This window comes from Papio anubis, chromosome 19, assembly GCF_008728515.1.
Source record: "Papio anubis isolate 15944 chromosome 19, Panubis1.0, whole genome shotgun sequence".
NCBI classification, from domain to species: Eukaryota; Metazoa; Chordata; class Mammalia; order Primates; family Cercopithecidae; genus Papio; species Papio anubis.
In genome coordinates, this window is record NC_044994.1 from 26,529,137 (window position 1) to 26,552,973 (window position 23,837).

The following is a 23,837-nucleotide window of genomic DNA, read 5'->3' on the forward strand; positions in this document are numbered from 1 at the left end:
GAGAAGGTGACAGATATCAGCGTTTCACTTCTTTCTTAGCTTTGACTGCTCCTGCCCATTTATGAAGAAATGCTAATCTATGCCAGTTAGATTTTTTTTCCTGCAAATTTATCTGTTCTCTCCATCCATTTTGTTTTTGTGTGTTTTCTGTTTTTCTCTGAGTTTTCATCCCTCAGTACCCCAACTAGCATCTAGCATCTTGGATGGTCATGAAAGGAGACATGCTTCTAGCATAGTGAAATTAAAAACATTTTGGTTCCTTGCTTGCGCTTCTCAAAGCTTTCACGAAGGCCCTGACAAGACTGCATATTTCAGCTTTCCTTCCTCCCTGTTCCATCAGTCAGTCATTCCATATTATTTACTAGGAGTCAGTATTTTATAATCAGTGACAGAACTAGTCTTTGGCATAGTTTATCCTTGCCACGCCTTTTGTTAGCTCCTGTGGCTCAATGTGACTAGGACACTGGCCATTTTTTTTAGGTGCTTCTCAAATATATTTCAAGGACCACCTGCATCAGAATCATCTGGGGGCTTTGCTAAAAGTACAGGTATCTAAAACCCATTCTGGAGCCACACATTGAATCAGAACCTGTCTTTATGAGTTTAGAATTTTAAGGCTAACAGTAATGATAGGGGCTAATCCAGATCTGCGAGTCACAATCCAGGCAACTTTAAAAAAATCGGAATGCATAGATCTCATCCCCAAGTTTCCCAGTTAAATGGCCTTGTGTATTTTAATCATGCAGCTGATGGTAACAACCAGAAATGTGCTGTAGAAGTTGAAATGTAAGAATGGAGATTGGTATTGACAGAGAACCATTACTTTCAATGAATTCGTGAAAGTCCATGGATCTATCTTCATTTATAAATTCAGAACCCAGATCCTTCTCTGAAATACAAAGCCACATTAAGCTTATAGAGACTGAGCTATAAATAAGAATTTGCTTAATCACAATTAGAATTATCATTGTTACTAGGATCAGCATGAGTAAGGCAGTCTTACCTTACTGGCTGATCCCCATGGAAAGAAAAATTATTGTAAGTTTCCTCTTGAACCTGGAGTCAGACTAAAGAAAGTTATTTGAATAAAAATAATGAATATATACTTAAGACTTATCTGTCATGAACAATTCTAAACATTTCATCTGTATTATCTCAATCCTACTCAGTAACCCTTTGTGCTAGTATTATTAGCTCTAATTTCTAGATGAGAAAAAGATAGGAAAAGGGATCCTATGTAACGTGTTGAATATGACAGAGCCACCAAAAAGGTAGAGCTGAAATTCCTCGGCTGTATGACTTAGTTATTTGTAAAAAAAGAAAGAAGCTACTATATAACTTAAGAGTTCGCTGGGCTTTAGCATTTAAGTAAGCAATCAGGTGGGGTCAGCATAGCTCCTAGTTGGTGAAGAAGAAAGAAATGTGCAAACTGCCATTCACATGGATAGGATGCTTTCAAGTCATGTGTAACTAGAATGAATAGCCCCTGGGTGGATCAAGAGTGATATCGTGGTCAGAACCTTGTGGTTTGTCTAAATTACCTCTCCAGAACTGTGATTAAGCAAAAGATGTACAGAATCAGGGTCTGCTCTCAAAGTTGCTTTTGGAAAAATGAATCACAGTTTATAGAAACAGCTAGTATAAATATTAATATATAATAATAGGGGCATATCTAAATATATTAGGTGAGTATGCATATATCAGTTTCTTGCATGTCCCCAAGTCCTTAGGTCACTTTGACTCAGAAAATTTGAGTGAAATTGGCTTAAACTTCCACTAGCTCCAACTCAAGCATATTTTCTGTTATTTGGGGGATTTTTGTGGAGCTTACATTTCTCCTGTGACTCTGTTCTGAGTCTCTGCATCTACTGAATGCCCAATCATTACTCTGAGTTTTATTTCCTAAGCACAGTGCCAACTTAGGTCACCCTGCTGGTTATGCCCTTGATTCTTTTAATCCCAGAAGTCCCACTGGCTCTAGGTTGTGTTTTTAGGAGACTTTGCTGTAGGTTTAGGCAATGGAGTTGTGTTATGGGACAAAAATGTTAGATATCCCTAGTATTGAAACTCCCTCAATCATTATTTTTTTCTAAAAATATAGTTCTCCTTTTTAACTTAAGCTTCTGTACCTTACTGTATGAGAAATGGGGTTATTTATAAGTGTACAAATTCATCCCCAAACGGCAGGTACACACTAGTAAGTCATATTTCTGGCTTTCTGTTTTCCTCAGTTAGTCGGCTAGGAACTATTAGATTGTTAGCTACTATTGAAATGTAACCCTTACTCTCTCAGAAAGGAAAAGTGAATGGCCCTCTCATCTATGAAATAAATGTCTGCCGCCAGCAGTCCCTGAAAACCCCTCAGCATAAACAACCCTTACCTCTTTTATGGTGGTGAATCCAGCAGATGGATGGCACAGTGGCAGTGTGTGGTATTGCAGTTGATACTATAGGATTCTTTTAAGTAGGAGTGCAACCGTAACTCCACAATGGTGGTGGTGTTACTGTTCTCTGGAAGGTATATGTGAGAATTACCTAAATTGCTGAGCATGGGAAACTTTAGTCATAAAAACTTTAGCTCTAGTCATAAAAACATGGTATATCCTTGAGTTGATGTCTTTCAGAAAACAACCCTTTCCAATGCTTACATAAGCGTTGTTTGCATCTTGCAGGTTATAGTTTACCAGATTTTGCATATTTGGTCAAAAATTAAAAATAAAAATTTTCCCCTGTGATGAAAAGTAACCACTGCTTTATGGAATACAAATTAACAAACCAGTATAGAAGAAAACTGGTTTCACATAAGATGTGACCACTGCTATAATCAAGATGACAACAGTGAATGAAGTTTGCTTGCATTAATCTAATAATCCATGGAAAATTTTAATAGTTGCCTAAGATCGATGGTAAACCTAACAGCAGCACTGTTTTAGATTGTCATGTGTTTTTAAAGACATAGCTATTAGAGCTCTGTTTATTTTCCCAAAGCCTTTTGCCTCATAGCCATTAACACTGCCAAGGTGCACATTACTGTGAGCTGGATTTGTTATGCTAATCCAGAAAACACTGGTTGAGATTGATAGAAATCTGTAACACAAGCAGAAAGCTTAATTAACAACACCTATATGCTAATAGTAAATTTGACATAGAATAGTTGCAAAACTAAATAGTTATGGTCATAACATGTACCAGTCTTTACCTAGTGATAGGCTAAGAGGAAAATATGGCAAATTTCAAATACAAAAGTAGTGTTTTATTGGTAACATCATTTTCTTTAGCAATACCTAAAGTGTTACTCTGACTCTGCCAGATACAAAGCTGACAATTGAATGATTTGCTCTGAATTCTCATTAGGCAAGCCATCATCTACTGCAAGGTGACATCTCAGCTATCTAGGTGATCCAGTGTGGGACTGGAGGAAGATGAAGGCATCTGCTCATCAGTGTCTATGTACAGTTGGACCACACTGAACACCTGGAGACACCACTCCCTTGTCCTTAGGGAGCTTACATTCTACTTGGGAGATGCAATTAAGAAACAATGAAACAACATGAGATGAATAAAGAAAAAATTGTGTTGTATGAAACATGAGAAAATATCTAAACATTCTGAGAAGCAGGAAGGTTATGAGGAGATATGTGACATTTTAGTGGCTTTCTTGAATCAACAACTGCATGAACAAGTAGATTTTACCATTAACCATTACCTGCACCCTACCTCAAATCTCTTCAATAGAAACCTAAATAGAACTTGAGTCCTACTTGGATACTTCCAAATTCTAAGTTCTTTGCCTGTGCGGGTAATGACTCCTAATAAGATAGATTTCCCTACCTGTAGGAAACTGGGAGAATGGACCAGAAGAAGATAAAATCTGGTTTAAATTGTGTGTAGAGGTTCTAGTGGTCAGAATTCACTCCACAGTGGCTATTTAAGGACTCTAAAGTTTGCTCTTTGTTATCTGTTATTTTATTAGGCTGAAGGATCAATTTCTATCTTTAAGGAAATCTATGATTTTATTATCTTTGTCCTAATTCCACATCAACTCTGTGTGTGCATGTGTTTGTGTGTGTGTGTGTGTGTATAAATGTGTGTATAAAACAGTAGTTCAAACCTTTAGCATGCATAAGAATTACCTGGTTGATGGGGGGAGCTTTTGAAAACAGCTTGCTGGGTCCCACTGCCAGGTTTTCTGATTTAATCGGTCTGGACTGGGAACCAAATATTTGCATTTCTAACAGGTTACCAGACAATGCTGACACTGCTGACCCAGGGACCACACTTTAAGAGTCATCAATATGACACATAAAGCCCACGGTGAATCACAGTGGCTTTATTAAAAAGTAAATCATTTAAATGCAGTATCTAAGGCAGTCTTAAAGAAGAAAGGGGGTACTGAAATGTTCCCAAATGAGTGTGTCTTAGTCTGTTCAGACTGCTATAGCAAAATACCATAAGCTGGTTACTAAGAAAGAACAAGAAATTTATTTCTCATAGTTCTAGAGGCTGGAAAGTCCAAGATTAAGGCAGTTTTGGTGCCTAGTGAGGTCCTGTTTACTGGCTCATATATGGCACCCCTTGCCGTGTCCTCACATGGTGGAAAAGGCAAGGAGTCTCTCATGGGACTTTTTTCATAAGGGAGTTAACACCATTGATGAAGGTTTTGTCCTCATGACCTAATTACCTCCCAAAGGCTTCACTCCTAACACCATCAACTTGGGTGTTTGGATTTCCACATATGAGTTTCAGGGGGACACAAATATTGTGACCATAGCAAGATGTGTGTTTTAATAGCCTATGACACTCACCCTGTGCTGGCCTTGAAATTTTGCAGTGTCGGGTTGGGAGGGTAGACTGAGTTTATGGGTTGATAAAGCTTTGGGGGTTTGTTTAGTTCATCTATTAGAGTAGACTCCCTATGCTTGATGCCTTTTAAAATTCTTGCTCAAAATATTGCAAAACAGCTGGCTCAACTCATTCCACCTGACTTTCTCTTTCACAAGCTCTGACCCATTCCAAACAGGATTTTTCACTTCTCTCAGTAAGCTCACTGGCTTTGTTTGGCTTGTTAGATGGCAAACTCCCTTGAGTTTTCTTCCCTTGAAGAAAAAACTCCCTTAATTTTTGTTTGGACTGTTGGTCAGCTAATCCTTACAGTTTTAATTATTGCTCAGGAAATCTGGGTCCTTGTGCATCTCCAGTTTTAACTTCCTACAGAGACCTTTCCTTGCAAAATACTATTACAATGCAAAAGGATGTTAGTACTTTCGTCAATTATTTTAAAAATACTTGCACACACGCACACAAACACAACAAAACCATTCTTTTTTTTTTTTGAGACGGAGTCTCGCGCTGTGTCACCCAGGCTGGAGTGCAGTGGCGCGATCTCGGCTCACTGCAAGCTCCGCCTCCCAGGTTCAGGCCATTCTCCTGCCTCAGCCTCCGAGTAGCTGGGACTACAGGCGCCCGCCACCACGCCCGGCTAGTTTTTCGTATTTTTAGTAGAGACGGGGTTTCACCATGTTAGCCAGGATGGTCTCGATCTCCTGACCTCGTGATCCGCCCGCCTCGGCCTCCCAAAGTGCTGGGATTACAGGCTTGAGCCACCGCGCCCGGCCAACAAAACCATTCTTAAAAACATCTTACTATTCCATAGTCATAGTTGTATTTGTGAAATAAGCCTCGTATTCAATTATATTGTGCAGCATCCTGATCACTATAATAGATGAAATGTGTTACTATTGTTCTCTACTACTTGTATAGTAGTAGAGAACAGATTAGAGATTAGAATTTCTTGTAACTAACAAATGCTGTCCCAAAACCACCTTGGCGACCTTACCAAAAGGAAAGATTCTGCCATTTTCTTCTAACCAGGTCCCTGTGATATATTTCATATTCTTCTGTCGAACTCGGCTCTTATCCTCTTTCTTTTGTCTTAGGATCATGATGTGCTTGTGGAACATTAAAATTGAAAGAAGCAGAGGTATCATTTAGCCCCACCCTTTTATTTAAGAGAGAAGTTAGACAGACTGCTCAAGGTCAAACACTAAATTAGTCACACAGAAAATGACTAAGGGTCAAGATCTTTTAGCCAATCCTTTTCTATAACCAATGTTAACTAACACAGTGAATCTCAGTCATCCCCATAACTGTTGGATAAGATTAACCAAAGCAGCAGCTGCTGGTCAAAAACTTGTTGGAACTTCTTAAGCTGAAGCTGCCCTAAATTTCTTTAATACTCTTAAATGCCTTCAGTGTTTAAAATTTTTTTATTTTCAGATAATTATAGATTCACATGCAGTTGCAGTAAATAATACAGAGGTCCCATGAACTTGTCACCCAATTTACCCAGTGGTAACAGCTTGCAAAACTGTAATAAAATATCGTAATGAGAAAATTGAGATGGGCATAATTCACAGACCTTATTCAGATTTAACAAGTTTTATATACACGTGTGTGTGTGTGTGTGTGTGTGTATTTAGGTGCATGCATTTTTATCTCATATGTAGCTTTGCATAAATATCACTAAAATCAAGATAGAGAACAGTTCCATAGTTCTGCCCTTTTATAGTCATGCTCATTTCTCTTCCCCTCTCCATCCCTCCATCCCTAACCTCTGACAACCTGTAATCTCTTCATCTCTATAATTTTATCATTGCAAAAATGTTATATAAATGGAATTTTACTATATGTAAAACCTTTTGAAATTTTTAAAAATTCAGGATAATTTCCTTGAGTTGCATCCACCTTGCCCCGTGTCCATAGTTCATTCCTTTTAATTTCTGAGTAGTATTCCAAGGTATGGATATACCACATGTTGTTTAACCACTCACCTGTTAAAGGACATCTCAGTTTGTTCCAGTTTTTGAATATTGTAAGTAAATATGCTATGAACATCTGTGAATAGGTTTGTGTGAAAGTAAACTTTCATTTCTCTGGGATAAATGCCCAACAGTGAGATTGCTGGATGTTTAGTTTTGTAAGAAACTGCAAGCTATATTTCAGAATGGATGTGCCAGTTTACATTCCCATAAACAATGCGTGAGAGATTAAGCTTCTCTGCGTTTGCCAGCGTTTAGCGTTAACACTATGTTTTATGTTATATATTCTGATACATGTGTAGTAGTATCTCCTCGTGGTTTTACTGTTTCCTTAATGACTAATGATGTTGAACATCTTTTCATGTGCTTATTCGCCATCCGTGTAACCCCTTTTTTGAAATGTCTCTTCATATCTTTTGCCCATTTTCTAATTGGATTGTTTGTCTTTTTACTGGTAGGTTTTGAGAGTCCATTACATATTCTATATGTTGGATTTGTGGTTTGCAAATAATTTCTTTCAGTATGTATCTTGTCTTTTATTCTTGTTATCTAAGTCTTTCACAGAGCAAATAGTTTTAATTTTGGTGAGGACCATTTGATAAGAATCCATTTTTATTTTAATGGCTTGTGCTTTTGGTATCAAGTTTAAGAATTCTTTCCCTAAATCTCTATCCTGAAGATTTTCTCTTTTTTTCCCTAAAAGTTTCATTATTTTACATTTAAGTCTATGATCTATTTGGAGTTAATTTTTGTATAAGGTCTGAGGTTTAGGTTGAGGCTTATTGTTTTGCCTATGAATGTCCAGTTGCTCCAACAAAAATGTTTTCAATTTTGACTTACTGTTTTTTTTTAATTTGGCAAACTTTTTATTGTGTGTGAGAAGCGACTATGTGTGAGACACTGTTAGGTAGTAAAGATAGGAATATTAATAGAATGCAGCACTGGAAATACCTCCTGGTATAGTTGGGGAGGTACATATACAAATATTTTCAAAATTGCAGGTTAAATTATAATATAGAAGAATGCACAGAGGAAAAGGACTTGAATGATACAAGTGGATACAGGCAGAGTAGGTGTAAGCCATTGCTGTAGCTTCATGAGAGATAATTAAAGCAGGAGCTTACAGACAGAAAGGAGTGAATAGATCTGAGGAATATTTATCAGAGCCTTGCAGGGAATGGTTTAGTGAGAAGGAAGAGTCAAAGGTAAACAGAGTGGATGGTGATGTTATCCAAAAGGATAAAACAAGGAACAGGTTTGGATTGAAGATAACGATTTTGTTTTAAACGTCTTGAGTTTGAGAAAGCCATTAAACATCCAGGAGGAAGTGTCCTAGTAATAGTTTTCCAATATGAAGCTAAAGCTTGTGGGAGAATTTCATGGCAGACAATTTTTGAAAATTGCCAGAAATCGCTTAGAGCTAAGGAAAGATGTTACAAATTTAGGCTGTACTGTTTTAAGTCAAAAACAGAAATCATAAAACTCTAGAAGGAAACATTAAGGATTAATGTAAAAGTTGTGAGCTTTGGTGCACTTCAGGTATGAATCTGAAATAGAGTGATTCTGATTACAAACTTCATTAGATAAATAAATAAATAACTCTTCTGAGCCACAATTTCGTCATCTCTGAAGTGGGCGTATTCATGGCCCTAGAGCTTTTGGGATTGCATTGAGGATCAAATGAGATGACAAGCCTAAAATTCTTGGCCTGTAATGAAGGTTTAGCACGTGTTAGTTCCTTTGTTCCTACAAGATACTTTTGAGATTATTTACTATAATGTTTTTCAAGCTACTTTTTTTAAAGGAAGGAAACTCTTTTTTCAAGTGAAGTCTCATACAGAACTGGAAAACGGTTAAAAGCAAAGCAGTCTCCTCTTTACCCAAGTTTTCAATTGAAGCAACAATGTGGCAACATAGGACTCTCGTAAATCACGAAGATAATAAGATCATCCATTTAAAGTTAAGAATACTGTGATCTAAGAAGGTAAAGAAAGTTTTCTCAAGTCACATGATTTGCTGGAGGCACACCCGGGTTTAAGTCCTTGGTTATCTCATCCCTTTTTCATATTCTTTCTGAAATACCATAGTACCCATAACTCACATTATAATGTTTACTTGCATAGGTGACTGTAGTTACAGTTCTAGAAGAAGCTGATGTCTTAAATGTTCTTTGAGGTACAGTGGCATTTCTGTGATTTGTGGCCTCCAATGCATCCTTCTGAAAAAGCCTCTTTTTGATAGGTACCTTCTGATATATTTAAGAAATGAGCTTTGTGGGCCCACTTGATATAAAAGACAATCATGATGCTTTTTGTGTCCTGCTCTCTTAACAGCCAGTGCTGACAAACATTTCCCATTTTAGTTTAGAAGACTGTGTCCTTGGGTGGCGGTTTCAAACATGCAGTTATCCAAGGAACACTTTTAAATAATAGATTCTGGGATGGATCCTTGAAGACTGAGTCAGTTGATCCAAAGTGGATCTTTACCATCTCATTTTAAAAATCTTCCCAGGGCCAGACACAGTGACTCATGCCTGTAATCCCAGTGCTTTGAGAGGCAGAAGTGGGTGGATCACTTGAGGTCAGGAGTTCGAGACCAGCCTGGCCAACATGGCGAAACCCCGTCTCTACTAAAAATACAAAAAAAAAAAAAAAAAAAAATAGCTGGGCGTGGTGGCATGTGCCTGTAATCCCAGCTACTAGGGAGACTGAGGCAGGAGAGGAACCCAGGAGGCAGAGGTTGCAGTGAGCCGAGATCTTGCCACTGCACTCCAGCCTGGGCAACAAGAGCAAAAACTCCATCTCAAAAAAAAAAAAAAAAAATCTTTCCAGGTGAGGCTGGAACATCTGAGAACTCTTTCTCTATTGTTTATCTCAGGCCTCTTGAAGTTTTAATTGTTGTTCTCCTGCCATTTCCTTCCTTGGTAACTACTGCTTTTGAACACTTCATAGTTTTCCTCAGATTTTCTCTCTAGTTCAGAACTAGAACATGTGCTGATAGATGTTTTAAATAATTCCTACCCTATCTGAGTCCCCCTGCTCCCATATATCAAATTCCTTCATAAAGCAACATCTTAGAGGCAAAAGATGGTGTCAGTTTGGTAGTAACAATAACAACCACAACATAAAAGCCATCACTTCTTGAGCATTCACTAGGTGACAGATGTGTCTTTAGTGTTTGGACTGTATTTTCTGGTGATAGAAGTCTCAGCCATAGACTTTTATTTACAGCTGCTTACTCAATATTTCAAACAGAACTCTTGATTACTCCTTTTCCTGATATATGCTCCTCCTCCAGGCTTCCCTCATCTCAGTATGTTTCCAGCAGTCATCCAATGCTGAGTAGGTGTTATTCTTGTCCCCCATTTCCCCTGACACTTCATAACCAATCCATCAGTAAGTTCTGTCAGCTGTGCCCTCAAAATATATCCCAATCTAACCACTTCTTACTGACTCCACCAAGAGCCGTTCAATCCAAGTCACTATTATATTATTTTGGTAGCTGGATGACTGTATTCTCTGCTCCTACTTTGGTTTCCATGGCTAGTCCTTCAGAATGAACCAAGAATAATCATATAAAAGTATAAAGCAGAGATAATATCATTCATTGACCTAAAATCTTCGTCATGTCCCATCACACTCAGGTTAAACATCAGTTCCCTTGCAAAACATGACTTGTAAGTCCTAGATGACCTTGCTTGGACCTCCCTCTCTAGCCTCATCTCATATTACTCTATTCCTTGCCTTCCATCCCTCTGCTTCACTGGTGTTCTCTGAGTAAGCCAACCTTTTGCCCAGCTCAGGACCACTGCACTTGCTCTGACCCCTACCTGGAACACTTACTCCAGATCTCCGTGCCTTTCTCTCTCACTTCACACAGGTCTCTGTTGACATATCCTCAGTGATGCCTTCTCTACCATTCTGCCTAATACAGCACCTTGTCTCTCTCTATCCACTTTTCCTGCTTTACTTTTCCTTGCAGCCTTTTTTACTACCTGACATTGAAGCGTACATGTATTGGGGCTGTTCATTGCCTTTCTCCCCCACTACAATGTAAGCTGCACAAGGGAAGGGATTTTTATCTGTTTCTTGTTCTCTTTTGTATCCCTAGCACCTGGCACAGAGCTGAGGCTCATTAAGTATTTGTTGAATGAATGAATTAGTAACTATAGCAGTTGTCACTCTCTTGGGTTCTTCTGCAGCAGTGCCTTTGATGCTTGTGCGTGAAATTCCTAAAAATTTAGATGGCATGTCTTGATCTCTGTCAGTCACTTTATTCAGGATCTTGTTTGCCTTTTGTAGCTGCACTTTAATATTTATAAAGAACTGAGCTGTGCCTAGATAAGTTTAGTCCTTAAAATATTTCGCTGTTATCCCTTTATTATAAAGTCCTGGGCTTTGCATCCTGTCCTTGGCTTTGGGGCTCTCAGATTTAGGTTGAAAGAGGGCTATAAAGAGGGCATGCTATATTGGGTCGACAGTGACCCCAAAGACAGGGGAATACTCTGAGTACATGTATTGTCTCTTCTAGACCTTTACAGAACTGTATGAGAGAGGGAAATGCACTTTTATGTGGGATGATAAAATGCTCACACTGGGACTTTCAAGCTAACATTGCTTCTTACCTCTCACACTAATAATAGATAAATGGATCATTTTCCTCCTCCCTTTGTCCGTGGCCTCCTTGTCCACTCTGAGCCATTTCCTACGGGAAGTTTTGCATGTGTTCTATGTTCACTGATGCCTGAAATATTAGTGCAGCTCTTCCCTCTTTTTATTCATGCTAGGAGCATTTGTTTTATGACATATGAGAGCCAACAAGTGTGGTCAAGTGCAAATAGACCCATATGTATGTTGGGTGGAAGGGCTCCTTGCAGAAAGCTAGCTCTCACCACAGTATACCCACACACAGACCCTTAGAAGGCTGGCAGCTCTGCTGAAGTAAGATGGACCAGCTTGCCAATGGGCACTTTGCCATCAGAGCAGATGGGCCCAAGCAGGGGCAGGCAGCAGAGCACGCATGTCTGTTCTGGACACATGCACATATTTATCATTCGTGTCTTTCATTTGCAGGAGACAAATTCTTGAACAGAAAGGCTGAGTTATAAACTGAGAGTCAAGAAAGATGAGTTTTCAGCCCCTAATTAAAACATTCAAGCAAAGAAATCAGTGTTTCAGTCCCACTTTAGAAAACTTGTGAAGTAACTTGTTAGAGAACCTCTTAACTCCCAGGTCACTCTTCACTAAAGGGGATGCTGTGTCTTGCTTAAGCAGTTTTTCACTTGTAAATCATGAGGTAACCTAATATTTACCAAAAAAAAAAGACCAGAGATGTAGGAGAATCACTGTATGCAATGAAATTATTTTTACCAATATACTCCTTTTTATAAAATATTATTAAAATTTTTTTCCAAAACTATTCTCTTTTTAATTTTCTTGTTTTAATAAAATGAGAACTAAATTTAATTTCTTTTCCTGTTAACTGCTGAAGGTGACTATATGGAGACAGGACTCAGCTTGTAGTACAGGCAAAAACATTTACACCTTGAAAATCTACTTTAATATCACCTGTGTAATGTTCCATTTGCCCGAGTGGAAAATCTGAAAAAGATTAGAATAATAATAATTATTTTAAAATGTGCAGATTACCTTAGATAATTTATAAGCATCATGTCCATCTAAATTATAAAAGAAAACCTCTCACAAACCCTACATAAGATTCACGGGTATTTTCTAATAATATTTCACATTTATATTTCACCTTGCACTTCCCACAGTTTTCGTATATATTAACTCCTTTGAACCTCTCCATAACCTTGTGAGGTAAGTAAGGCAGGCCTGTTGGTCCCTCTGCAGTTGAGGAAACTAAAGATTGTGCAGATAAAATGACTCGAGCTCAAACTTCAAGATCATTTGTCTTTTATTATATTAATTTTAATTTGAAGGCTATTTTATAATGAGACAATATCTAGTGATGGCTTTTAATATCAAATGATCATAGTCTTACAATCTTGCTTTCTGGTTTTGATTTTGCTAATTAAATCTGGCAATGAAGACTTAAGGGAAACTCTTATGTTTCAAGTGTTTTGGACATTGATGGGAATTCAGCATTTGAGGGCTGCTGGTTGACTTCTCTTTATGTTTTTGACAACAGTAAAGTCCTCTAGGGATTTGAGTAGGTCACTGTGTTGCCTAGTGTGTGTTAAATTATTGAGTAAACATGAAGAATGAAGATGGTTGTTCCTGATCTTTGGTTTATTCTCTATGGTTTCTCTTAGAGATCTTAAAACAGTATTACTGCTCTTCAAAAGCTGTGAGTTGGACCATATTACACATAAACACAAATACGGACTTTTGTGTATTAATAAAATAACAGCAATAAATAGAACTCTATAGTAGTAAATTGCTGTGCTCTGTGCACCCTTGTATGAAAATATAATTGTAAAATTATAAAAGTATTTTATAATTTTGTACTACTTTGCATGTGATTTTTTCCCAACTGGAAATGCTATGTTCTTATTTTGACATGCTACAAACAGTGTGTGATAATTACTATTTATATTTACCATTAAAAATTACAGATTTTTGCCTTTGGACATGAGGCTGATAATGAAATTTTCCAGTCTTAAGAACCAATCAAAAAATCTTTTGGAAGCCAACTCCCTTAAAGAAACCCAGAAAACCACTCTCCTCATAAAGCTTGGTAGGATATCATCTGACTTCTATTATAAATAGCCTGTTTGAAGAGATAAGAGTGAGTTAAATTACAAACTGTTTTCCAAGTAATTGATACCCATTACTGGATTTGGACAGAGCAAAATTATTTTTTCTGGTGGCTAGTGCTGTGGTGTGCAAACACAGTATGTCTTTTCTGTTGTCAGAGACTTGCAGAGAAATTACAATTTTTAAAACTTTGTAGAGACATGAGAGAGTTTTTTTTAAAGGTTTATATGTTTCTGAATATCTAAAAGAAAAATATTCCTGGAAGCTGTGACAACCCAAACATTTGTGTTCGACTGATAGAGGACTAACTGTAATCACTTGTGCAGAAAACCAAGCACTTAAAAGCAAGTGAGTTTGGGGCATACTGGATCTGTACATAAAAGGTGAATTATTTAGCATGGATTGGATGAAAACTGAATTTCTAAAACCCACTAATTCCTTAATTCTGCTTTGAGATCATAAAAGGGGAACAATATTCAAAACAAATCTGAAAGAAATCAAATTTTTGAAAGAAATCAGAAGTATGTGTGTTCTTTAGAGTACATGTGGAAGTGATCATTCATATGGGGACTGAGATGAAGTTCTTTGTTGTTCAACCTTGGAAAGTCTCCATGACTCCCAAAGAATAATGAGCAAAGAGGGAGTGAATAAGTACTCCACTCTCTAGGACATCAGGTGCCCCAGAGGTTCAGGGAGATCCACAGTAATTGTTTCTGGCCTGCAAAATCAGGGGAAAATATGTTGAACAACCAGGGCAGAGGTGCCATTCCTCTGCTACCATTCCTTTCTCCACTACCCTTCAGACTCTTCTATCTCTCACTGGGCTTTCTCTCACACTGTCTCTCCTCCAGCTTTAATTCTTCCTTTGCCCTCTGCTGCCCCTTCAGCTCCTTCTATCTGAGCCCCACAGTTCATCAGTACCTGTCTTATACTATTGTGATTGTGATTTATCCCTGCTGGAGGAAATATTTAGATCTTTGGTTCATAGGTTTTGAAAATGCATTGTAAGACCAGAGGTTTTTGTTTGTCCCTCAGGTTTTTCTCTTAAAGGAGGGCGTATTCCACAATAGATTGTTTTATAGTGGGAAGTTCCACAATTCAAGTAAAACTACTCCTCTGACACTGAGTGGTAGAACTAGAAATAAATAATTCCTCAATTATTTTATTGACCCAGAAAGATTCAATAGGTTTTCCAGGAATCCAAAGAGAATGTGACCTATTTGGACATAATGAAAACACAGAAATTGATTGGCTACTCAGGGTATCTTCTAGGAATTTTAAATTATCCACAAATCTGTCTTCTCATTCATATATTTACCCTGGCTTTGAATAGATTGGTATCATTTCCACATCACAAAACTGAAACGGGGCTCAAGTCCCGGGGCACTAGCTCAGTGCTGTCTTGTAGGTTACTCAGTGTCCTAGAATTATAAGGGCAGGGTACATCCCTGAACTCATCTCTCTTTCGGAACACGAAGCTATGGTCTTTAGCAGAATATTTGACAGTAGAAAGGAGTGACTGGTGCTACATGATAAAGCAGCATGGCCATGTGTGTTCTGGGTAGAAATCAAAGATCCATTATTCACTTGGGCTTTTGCTATTAGGCTCTTGAAAGATTAGCAAAATTTCATAAAATGTTGTTTCACTCAGATGAAGTTGGAGACTTAAAGAGAAATAGTTGTGATTTAATGACTTTTTTGTCTTCTGGAGTATGCTGTCCTTACACTTTTCAGGCTAAGATTAATTAATTTAAAAATAAAACACTCTTAGGAATTCAGTATCATCGTTAGGAGTAGGGATTCTAGACCCACATTGACTGATGTCAGATATTAGTGTCAATTGCATGCTTTTGGGCAATTAGCTTCAAACATTATTATGTGTGAAAATAGGGATAATGATGGTACCTCCATCAAGGGTTTTGTGAGTCTATGTATACTAAATATAAAATAGTGATAACAGTTCCTAGCACATATTACACTATTACCTATTACTGTTATTAGAATTAATCAATAACAGAAACAGCCATATCCCTATATTTACATAATCAAATAAATATTAATTATAATAATAGGAATAAGTAAAATTATGGTTTGGTGGAACTATATTTCATAGAGGGAGTCAGTTCTATGCAAATAAGATCTGACCATCCCCAGCATAAGAAGTTGACCCTTCTATTGTTTAAGAATGCGTGATTTGTGTTTTTCGCTCATTCTCGAAATTTTGATGTTTTCTCAATGAGCAAGAGAGATGAGAAGCCATTTTTATGGAGGCTATTACGTTTTTTCAGTCTACGTTTTTATTTAAAGCTGGAACATATCATTTTGCAAGTGTATTTGGTTTTCATCTGTAAGAGGTGCGGGGAAGAATTTTCAATGCTGTGATGATTTGTTGGTTCCACTAGTAAGGAACATACACTGAAATCTTAGGCAGATCCTCATGAAAAACTCTCTTTGCTTTCCAGGCTATTTTTCTCAGGTTTGATATTTTTTAAGCATTTGACCATCATTTTCTTCCCACTCTGTTGTCTCTCTACAACTGTCCTTTCTGTAACACCTTAAACCTCCTTTACCTCATGTGCAAACACACAGGTATATGTGTGCATGGAAATGTGCAGTACGTGTGTTTCCATACTTGGATCTAGTAGATAAGATCTCTCTGCTAAAGGAGTGCAACAGTAAAACACATTAGACTGGAGCTCAAAAGGTCATTTAGTCAAATCCTTTTATCTCAAGTCATACTTCCCACAAACCAAAGAGAATTGCCTGCTCATCAAGAAATAGATTTCCTATCTTCCCTTTGTCCCATACAAAAGCATATTTTAGTGGTTCACCAGCTACTGCCAAAAGTTAATAAAGAATGGCATTTTAATAGTAGACATTCCAGATATAGACAGAAACTTCAGCAAAATGAGACAATGTTTCATTTTGTTTTTATTCAAGTCCCTGTGCTTCCTACAGGGAAGGTGAAATTATTTAGGTTGCAAAACAAATCTGTATTTAGAGTTCCAAAATATGTTGAGATATCACTGAAGACATTGTTACTCGTTTAATGTTTCCAGTTTTGTTACTTGTGTATTTGATCTACGATTTTTTAGAGTTATTTGTATTCTACAGAACAAAAATGAAAGCTAGAGAAGCAGTTCTGTGGAGGCGAGTGCCTGGTTCAAGGTCAGAGAAAATCATTGGTAAGACCAGTTTTCAGTTATTAAACTGTTACTTAAACCACTAAGCCATGATAAATGAGTCCAGATACTGCAGTTAGGTAAAAATCCCAAGCATTGCTTGAACCTGTATCAAGCTCAATAAAGTCACCTATTTGGGGAAATTCTCTATGAATTCCTTCTTAAAGTGAAATTACTTACACCTCTGTTGTCCATTGAAAGTGCTTTTATGCCCAGCGTTTAGCAAAGGACTGCAGCATCAGTTTTTTTCTCTTTTTGGAGTACACAATGTTAATATACTTGTTACTATGGTTGATTTATTATTTAATTCTATTTTTGTATCTTATTTTAATGAGTTAGAGTCTCCATGCTTCTGTTTTAAAAACTCCACCTGTTTCTAATACATGGCTGCTATGAAGGCGTGCCCTTGAAACCTGGATTTCCTGTACAACTATTATGGCATTGTGCAGGACCTTGGAGTTAGGCAGTTGACTGGACTCAAGGAACTTCTGCCAAATCTGTTAGAATTAATTGTTAAAGTTACTTGGAACTGAAGAAGAGAATAACTTCATGTCTTGGAGCTTGTTCCATTAAAAATTCTAGAATTGTCACCTCAACTGGTAGTGCCTCCTACAGACAGTCATGGGTTATTCCTATTAGCTCATGCAAGAGGGTATGGCTACAAAACAAAGCATGGGAATTGCAGTAAAAAGAAGCCAAAGAGGTAGTGACCTATGATTTTCACCTTCAGCAATGCATGTATATATATACAGACACACACACACACACACACACGCATATTTTTTTTCCGACTTAAATAAGGCTAAGCAAATGATGATATACTCTGGATAACTGTGAGTGTGTTAGGTTGAAATGCTTTCTAAAAAGGGGGGAAAAAAAACTATCCAGAACTAATGCACTAGTGGCATGTTTCACAATTGGCTCAAGCTTCTGGGGCACAGGGCCTGCTAAGTTGTCTAGAAAAAAAAAATGCCTTTCCTTCATTGGGCTTTTTTTTAACCCCTAAATCAAATCACTAATTGTGTAAATGCTTCTGTTTTTTAAACACAGGCCTACGTTTTCCTAGAAAATTGGAAAATAGATAATTTGACTTGAACTTAAACTTACAGTCGAATATTTGCCATATTTACATAGTTGATACCAGTAGCATAATTTATGTTTTCACATCCAATACCTAATTCCAACCCAACTGACTCACCTGACCCTGCTCTATAGGTTGTAAATGTTACAGATTATTTTTTCTGATCTCCCTTATAAGTATGGGTGACAGTGTGACTCAGGCATAGCCATTGAGATGTAGGTGGCTGTCCACTGGCCCTGCCTCTGCCCCTATTCCTTTCATTTTTTTTCTAATAAACAGCAAAATTAGTGGAGCTGCACAGCCATTATGTTAACATGAGGAAAAGACCTAACGGATATAAGAGACATTAAGTCCAACTTGTTTGAGCAACAGAAACCATTCTAGTGACTGCTTACTTTTAGAATTCTTGTTATATTAGAACTCTATATATTTATATAGGCTGAGATATGCTCTGCCTTTTATCCTAGTACATATCATGGTATAACTTCTTTATTATTAGAATAATTGATTAATTCATTCATTATGTTACAGTATATGATTGAAGTCAGCGTATAATATGGCAAGGTAAACTAAAATTTTTAAAGACAATATAATGGTAGAAGAGTAAAATAAAGCCAAAAGAACACAAAAATATGTCTAAAAGATTTATATATATTCTTCAAGATCAAACAAAGATTTGCCTCAAGATTTCCAGCATCCAGTGCAAAGGGGAAGACAAGATGAATTATACAATTCGCAGTGTCCATAAGAGAATAACAAACAGATCAGTTGCTTAGCAGAAGGCCGACTGCTACTGACTAGGAAATGATAAGAGACGTTTTCCCCATGGATAGTCACAAAGTGGTTATTGTGGACTATAATGAGCAAAATCTGTGTAACCATTGTCATACAGTTACATTTTTATACTTTTTTTATACTGTCTCTTCATATAAGCTGATATTACAGTGTCAAATTGCACGTTAGTAAAAGCAACTTTATAACTCACCAGTATGATGCAGTACACATTCATGCTTCTCTGAAAGTCTGCTTTAATCCAGGGTAGAGCAAAGAGTATTTAGAAAAATGGAATATGAGAATATGCTTCAGAAGTACCTCAGTTCTCTCAACCAAAGTTTTAGTAGTTATTAAGAAACATTGTCATAAAATATTTTCAATACATGTAACTACCGGGGGCTTTCCTAGCTTCTTTGAGTACATGGATATGACAGTGTGTGCCTTTCATTCTATGAGATTATATACGAAAGCCAGAGCTGCGTAGTCCACTGTAAGCCACTTTATCCTTCAGAAAACACTTGGTGGTGATGGCGTTTGTACTCCTGCTCACAGCTGATACAGATGAGCTGGTCAGGCAGCCCTCTGTCTGCCCGGACAAAGCAACTCCCACAGTGTTCAGTCAAGGCTGATTCCCAAAATGAGGATGTGAACATCTTCATCAAGGCTAATTTATCCTAACTGGGGACTTTAATGAATGGTGATGCTTTAATAAAAATGGTAAATCTTTTAAAGGGTCCTTTTACTCTTAGTCCTCTCTTTTCATAAATGCTCCGTCATTCTAGATCCCCCTGAAATTTACTATAGTTCTTTTTTCTTCTCCTTCAAGGAAAATAAAATCATTGTGAAATCATGAGCTTATGGTGTGTTCGTCCCGTGGAAATCAGTCTCCAAATCACTTTTAGTCTCTTCTCACAAGTACTTGTCCTTTTCTTTAGTTACTTATCTCCATCCCCAAACCCCCGTTTCTCCTTTCTATCATATTATCATACATGGAAAAGCAAAATTAATAATTCTATACTACCACTAACAATAATAGCTAAATTAATGGGGAATTATCAAATGCCAAAATCCATGCTGAGTACTTTCACATTTATCATTTAACCCCTCTAACAATGCTTTAAAGAAGACAGCTATTTTTATCCCAATTTACTCATAGGGAAGACTGCTTGAAGTCACACTAAATAGTAGAGCCAGAATTCACACCAGTGCTATCTGATCCAGTTCCTACCATTCTTAACCATTCTGCTAATTTCTAGAAGTCCAGCTGATAAAGTGTAAAACAAAAGTTGTTTATTGCTGTCACCAAGAAAATATCAGGGAATGCTTCTACTTCTACATCAGCAGCTTCTTTTCTTCTTCCCCTCTCTCCTCCTCTCTCCACCCAGTTAACAATCTACAGGTGCTTCAAGCAGCAAATTGGACATTTCTGTGCAGTCATAGAATAGTTGGAACTTAAGATATTTATTTTTCTGGAAAACCATTGATGTGAGGTAGATATGATTACACAGTCACTTAGGTCAAGAGATTTGTCTGACTGGAAACACAATATTAAAAGTGAAAATGGACACATGAGAAACATAGTTTTCCTGGAAATCTCTTACTTTAGTGTATACATTCTGTGTTGTAACCCTGAATATAATTCATGATGCTTTGTTGGAGGCATCATGACCTGACACTATTGAGACAGGTGGAGGACTGATGGTCAGGAGATGTGGATTTGAATCTGTCTCTCATTAGCTGACTGTGTGACTTTAAGCCAGTAATTGTTTCCTTATGTCTCTCATAGATACATTCATAACTCTGATAGGGCCTCCTGGTGCATTAGTATTTTGAAGACATAATTACATAAGCTATTTTTTTCCTTTGAAAATTTAAAACTATCTCATAAGTAAATGAAAGCAAAAATATTTTACTCTTCTTTTATCTTGCATTTGCTCATCCATTATGCAGTTTATAACTTTCTGTTCTCTTTTTGTTTATTAACTATGACTTCATTCATTGGGCTACATTCTATGTAAATTATTTAACTCTGCAAAGTGGGAACACAAAATATTTAATAAATAAGACTCTGTAGACAGCAAGCACAAGGCAGTGTGAACATCACAGTTAGTTTCTCTCCAGTTTTTTGAAGTCATCTTAAGTTCATTTATTATTCTCTGTCCACTCAGACGGGAATTTTAAACCCTTTCTGACTTTTGGTTTCAAAACAATTTTTAAAGCATCTGAGAAGCCCTGAAACAAAGAATGATAATACTTTATGTCTACCTAATTTTTAAGTGGCCAAACAGAGTTTTTTTGGCTTTTATTTCTGTTAAAAAACCCCTTCTTCCGAGTTGAAAAAAAGAACATGAACATCTTCTGCCAAAAGGTTAAATCCTTTAAATAGAGGGCTTTTCAGGGAAATGCCCAAAGATCATGAAGAATGAAAATGCCTTCTCAACCATTTTAATTTAATTTAATTCAAACAGCATTCACAGAGTACCTCCTAGGTGCTGCCCATTATTGTAAAAGCCCCTTTGGGAATTACAAAGATGAATGAGACATGGCACCCGCCTCCTTTTAGTGCACAGGGCAATAGGAGAGAAAGATGTATGCGTAGATTAGTTTAAAACGGCACACTGGTCAAGGGAGGAAAAATGACATAAATTAATTCTGATGAAGGCATTTTAGTAGACTTCACTGTAGAGGTAGGAGCATTTAACCTGTTTTTTGAAAAATAATAATGGGGAAGAAGGCTGCTCCAGGCTGAGAGAAGTAAATGTGCAAATAAGTGGGAAAAAAGTGCTGGTGCTTGGGCTCTTTTGTGGAACTGTAAAAAGACAAGTCGGCTAGATTATAGAGTGTGGAAAACTGCTCGAAGGCTCAATTGAGATCATTGTATGAAGGGTTGGAATGCCAGATTGCAACTGCAGAATTTGGTATCCACCACTTGCAGTAAGAAGCAATTGAAGTTTGTTGTTTTGTTTTGTTTTGTTTTTTAGCACTTAACACCCGGAAAGAAGTCTTTGTTCTTATACTCCTGTCCCTAGTCCATGCTACTGCCTCTTCTCTAGTCTCATACAATGTTGTGCATATCAACAAAAATAGCATGTATCGCACCGTGTTAAAATCACCAGCTCACCTGGCTACCTCCCTAGTGGGCTGTAAGACCTCTGAGAATGAGAACTCTCTCTCTATATATAGAACTATATATATTTAGAATTATATATAAAATATATTTTATATATTATATATATTTTATGTATTTATATATAATATATATAAAGTAAAAACTATATATAAAGTAAATATATATATAAAGTAAAACCTATGCATTTACATATATGCATAGAACGAATAGATTTTAAAAATTAGAAGCCATGTGGTCAGGGTTATGTTTTAGGAAGAGAAGCCTGGTGACCATATATAGGATGGAATTGAAGGTGGAGAGGTGAGGAATGGTTGGATACAGGGAAAGTTTTTGTAGCCCTCCTGGGAGAAAGGAAGAAGGACCTGAAGCACAATATTGAGGGTGCCATTTGGACAAGATTTGGTAATTTCTTGGGTTTGGGACCAAAGAAGAAGAGATAGGGAGAATGAAGATTTTTTTTTTTTGAGTTTTCTAGTTTATAAAACTGGAACTGACTATGCTATCAGCTAGGTAGAAAATAGAATAAAAGGAGTATGTTTGAGAGAGACATGGTAGAGGGAAAGGATGAATTCTGTTTTGGATATAGTGAATCTGAGGTAATCATTGTCAATGGCTACTACAGTATTAAGTATTTATCAGTTACAGAAAGTGAAATCAAAGATAAGCAATTAAACCATCCAAGTAATCGTTGTTTATTTACCTGTAACATTTGCTGGATGCTTTTCCAGATACTTTATACATGTATTGGCTCACTTGATCTTTAAATAATTCAATAAATTGATCATTATGATTATCTCTCTTTTATGATAAAAACATGGAGGCCAGCAGAGATTATATGATTTGCCCAGGTTCATGCAGTTGTCAAGTGCTGAAGCCAGGATTAAAACCCGCACAGACTAACCCAGGGGCTTGGCTCTTTACGATACCATTAGTGCCATAATGCAGGGGCTTGGCTCTTTACGATACCATTAGTGCCATAATGCAGGAATGCAGGACACTTATGCTGGCGAAATAATTTAGGAGACTTTGGGAGATATCAAAAGTAGACTCACTATTTCATTGATCAAAATGCACAGAGTGGGGCTGGGTGCAGTGACTCATGCCTGTAATCTCAGCAATTTGGGAGACCGAGGTGGGTGGATAACCTGAGGTCAGAAGTTCAACACCAGACTGACCAACATGGTAAAACCCTATCTCTACTAAAAATAAAAAAAAATTAGCTGGGCATGCTGGCGGGTGCCTGTAATCCCAGCTACTTGGGAGGCTGAGGCAGGAGAATCACTTGAAACTGGGAGGCGAGGTTGCAGTGAGCTGAGATCACGCCATTGCACTCCATCCTGGGAGACAGAGTGAAATTCCATCTCTAAAAAAAAAAAAAGAAAAAAGAAAAATACACAGAGTGGGACATGAAGAAGCTTGCCAAGTGTAATGGCCCCAGTGTCTGGTGTCTTCCACCATGCTGGTTCAGGATCAGCAAGTAACCACTGCTAAGTCTAGTTGGTAGCTCTCAAATATGTGTAACTGGGATTAGAGGCAACCATATGGTAAAAACTATATTTTAGTATGCCTCTGTAGATAATCAAAGACTTGAGTTGAAGTATTGTAATTGAGTAACTTATTTGCAGCACATGTTTTCTGAAAATGTAGTCTTTTTTCACAATAAAAATATATATATACAGAAATCATGATAGTGAAGAAGGGAAAAATCTGAAAATGCATATAGTGTGTATATAAACCATACAAGAAACAAAATATATGTTCTGTATGTAAATATCTGATCCTGTTCTGGACATTATTACAAAATATCTTGATTGAAGCACTCTGTGGTACAGATGGAAATCTTATGACAATCATTCTAAAAATAAACGACTTCAATTCTTGGATATCCTTGTTAACTTTCTGTCTCGTTGATCTGTCTAATGTTGACAGTGGGGTGTTAAAATCTCCCATTATTAATGTGTGGGAGTCTAAGTCTCTTTGTAAGTCTCTAAGGACTTGCTTTCTGAATCTGGGTGCTCCTGTATTGGGGGCATATATATTTACGATAGTTAGCTCTTCTTGTTGAATTGCTCCCTTTACCATTATGTAATGGCCTTCTTTGTCTCTTTTGATCTTTGTTGGTTGAAAGTC

The 23,837-nt window shown here is 37.2% G+C and overlaps 1 protein-coding gene and 1 long non-coding RNA gene across 5 annotated transcripts in view; one reads left to right on the forward strand and one right to left on the reverse strand.

Moving 5' to 3' along the window:
* Positions 1-23,837, forward strand: part of DTNA (dystrobrevin alpha) — a 397,895-nt gene that overhangs the window by 17,208 nt on the left and 356,850 nt on the right. The window lies entirely within an intron of this gene.
* LOC103879665 overlaps positions 12,340-23,837 on the reverse strand; it is a 35,409-nt gene continuing 23,911 nt past the window's right edge. The window contains exon 4 of the long non-coding RNA XR_640385.4: positions 12,340-12,418. This is a non-coding gene — a long non-coding RNA (uncharacterized LOC103879665). The remainder of the gene's footprint in view (positions 12,419-23,837) is intronic.